This window comes from Sciurus vulgaris, assembly GCF_902686455.1.
Source record: "Sciurus vulgaris genome assembly, chromosome: 6".
Lineage (NCBI taxonomy): Eukaryota > Metazoa > Chordata > Mammalia > Rodentia > Sciuridae > Sciurus > Sciurus vulgaris.
In genome coordinates, this window is record NC_136466.1 from 56,572,944 (window position 1) to 56,576,367 (window position 3,424).

At 43.5% G+C, this 3,424-nt stretch overlaps 1 pseudogene across 1 annotated transcript; it reads left to right on the forward strand.

The window, feature by feature from the left end:
• The first annotated feature begins 222 nt into the window (after nt 1-222).
• On the forward strand, nt 223-1,830 carry LOC306663940 (actin, cytoplasmic 2-like; annotated as a pseudogene). Its single transcript has one exon. The product of its transcript is annotated as an actin, cytoplasmic 2-like (transcript).
• The last annotated feature ends 1,594 nt before the right edge of the window (nt 1,831-3,424 follow it).

Genomic DNA, 3,424 nt, shown 5'->3' on the forward strand with positions numbered 1-3,424 from the left:
GTAAACTAAGTGCTGCCCAAGCACTTAAAAATATCTTTTAACCTTCAAGCAGTACGATGAAGCAGCTACTGTTACTAACCCCGCATTCACAGGTGAGGAAATCAAAGCTTAACAGGGTCATTTATCTTGCCCAGTATTAGAAACTCCATGCTGGTCAAGTCAAGATTTTATTTCTGAAGTCCATACTCTTAGTCACACAATTCTCAGGAGCTGAATAATCAGTTTTCTACAATTATGCAGACAACCAAAATACAATCAGAATTCCTCCCTTAGTGACACTGTTGAAATGGAAACCTCCAAAGCAACATTGCCTCATTGGGACAAAAATCATTCAGAGGTGACATCAAAATGTATTGATCTCAGTCACTTGCTGCCACAGGCCCATGCTCGGTTGGTGTACTCCCTGCCGCTCTGACATGTGACTTGCCCCCATCAAAATGGAAGAGGAAATCACCAGGCTCCTTATTGACAATAGCTCTGCCATGTGCAGAGCTGGCTTTGCTGGTGATGATTCCCCCTGAGTCTGTGTTCCCCTCCATCTCAGGCACCCCTGCCACCAGGATGTGATGGTGGACATGGGCCAAAAGGACTCCTACGTGGGTGACTAGGTCCAGAGGAAGCACAGCATCCTGACCCTGAAGCACCCCAGCAAGCACAGCATTGTCACTAACTGGGACAACATGGAGAAGATTTGGCACCATACCTTCTATAATGAACTGTACATAACCTGAAGGAGCACCCATTGCTGCTGATGGAGGCCCCTCTGAACAGGGCCAACAGAAAGAAGATGACTCAGCTCATGGTTGAGACCTTCAACACACCAACCATATATGTGACCTTCCAGATCATGCTGTCCCTGTACACCTCTGGGTGCACCGATGGCATTGTCATGGACTCTGGTCATGGGGTCACCCACACTGTGCCCATATATAAGGGCTACATCCTTCCCCACACCATCCTGCGTCTGGACCTGCAGGTTGGGACCTGACACATTACCTCATGAAGATCCTGACAGAGTGCAGCTACAACTTCACCACCATCACCGCCTAGCCGGAGACTGTGCATGACATCAAGAGGCGGTGCTATGTTGCCCTGGACTTTGAGCAGGAGATGGCCACTGCTGCATCCTCTTCCTACCTGGAGAAGAGTGAGGCACTGCCTGATAGACAGGTGATCACCACTGGCAAAGAGCAGTTCCGGTGTTGAAAGGCACTCTTCCAACCCTCTTTCCTGGGCATGGGATCCTCTGGCATCCATGAGACCACCTTCAACTCCATCATGAAGTGTGATGCTAATACCTGCAAGGACTTCTATGACAACACTGTGCTATCCAGGGGTACCACCATGTTACAAGGCATTGCTGAGCAGATGCAGAAGTAGATCACAGTCCTGGCCCCCACACCATGAAGATCAAGATTACTGCTCACCCCGAGGAAAAGTACTCAGTGGAGATTGGCGGCTCCATCCTGGCCTCACTGTCTGCCTTCCAGTAGATGTGGATCAACAAGCAGGAGTCCGACGAGTTGGGTCCCTCCATCATCAACCACAAATGCTTCTAGATGGACTGAGCAGGTGCCAGGCATCTGCTGCATAAGCTGATTCTGAAGGACAAATTTGCCCTGGCAAATGTATACACCTCATTCTAGCCTCATGAAACTAGAATAAGCCTTTGAAAAGAAATTTGCCCTTGAAGCTTGTATCTGATGTCAGCACTGGATCCAAGAGCTTGTTGCTGATTTTGACCTTGTACTCAAGCTAGCTGTTCCCTTGGTATATGTTTGATGCCCTGTGCATATCTTTGATTTAAGCCCTTAATCCATGTGGCTCAGTCACCTGTGAGAGCATACATACAGGAGAGAAGTCTGTGGTTTAGCGAATCTGAGACCACAGCAGTGATCTGTGCAGGTATTCATGTGTCCACTGACAGGACTGTTCCAGGATTGCTCCAGCTGGCAAGAGTTCCTGGACCAGTTGTCACTTCTTGCTGGTCTAACAGGATAGGACAGTCCGAGACTTAGGACCCAGTTTAAGTTCTTACCAATGTTTTCCCACCTGACCACCCCTGGTTATTACTTGCCTTGAGTTGGAAACAGTTTGTGTTTATACTGTAAATTTGTTCATTTTAATTTATGTAAGGTTTTTTGTACTCAATTGTTTACAAGTGACAATTTTTTAGTTTTCTACTGTTATGTGAAAACATTAAGCCCTAGCAACACTTCACTGAGTAAGGAAAAATAAAGTGCTACAGTACAAAATAAATAAATAACACAGTTTATCTCACAAGAGCCCATGAAAGGAACTGAGTACCCCACACCCACGCCAATAACATCCTAGGCATTTATGTCACAGGCACTACCTGCTCAGGACCTTGACCTCTAACCACAAAGGAGGCAAATTTAGAGAAAACCAGAGAGATGTATTCTACATCTCCATTTGTGTACAGAATTTTTACTGTGGACACTAGAAACATAGTTAGGATTTGGTGATAATACTGTAAGCCAGCAATAACAATGGAAATGAAGTATTCCCAAAATTATTGTTAAGCATATTGACCACCTGTGCAATTTTACAAATAGTGCTAAACACACACATCTTACCATACACACAGATATACCTATGTACATTAACACCAAGCTAAGGGAGAGCATCATCATTACAGACCAACCAACATGCAAATGGAGGGCATCTGTTGTATGTGGCTAAGGTCCCAGTTCCACCCACGCTCTGTTGGAATACAAGCAAGGCATTTGTGTACCTTATACTTCTCTAAGAAGGATTTTAAGATTCAAACACTGTTAGCTCTGTCCTTTGTCAGAATGTTGAGGATTCCTTTTTACAAATACAGAATATGGCAGTCATTTAAATTGCTAAAAGCTGTGTCCTGCTAAAGCATACCTGTTAAAACAAAAATCCAGATTAAGAGAACCTTTATGTAATTAAGAGATAATTGGGTGCCTCAATCAGAAACAGTCTACAAATAATATATTGTACAATGAAGACTATTGCTTCCTGATGTATTGTCCAAGCCTCGCCAATTCAATCAAATATTTACTGAGTGCCTACTATGAGCAAGGCACAAGAATAGATTCTAGGGGATGCAAGATGACTATGACATGTCCCCTATTCTGAAGGCAATTACTAACCAGGAGAAAGCCCATCTAGGAAATACTACTGGACTTGCTCTTCAAACTGAGCTGAATTATTCACTAATCCATCCAAATTTGAGAAATAAGATTTCCAAATTATTTCATCTCATTTGCTGTTCACTGAACTGTCAGAGAAGGTATGTTTTGAAAGTGTTTTTTTTTTAATTATTATTATTTTGACCTGAAATCTCTGAACTCTAAATTAGTTTCCAAGATATTCTAAATAAGCCTTTTGTATTCCATGCAGTTGTGTTTCACTTCTGCCTACAGATAAGTCA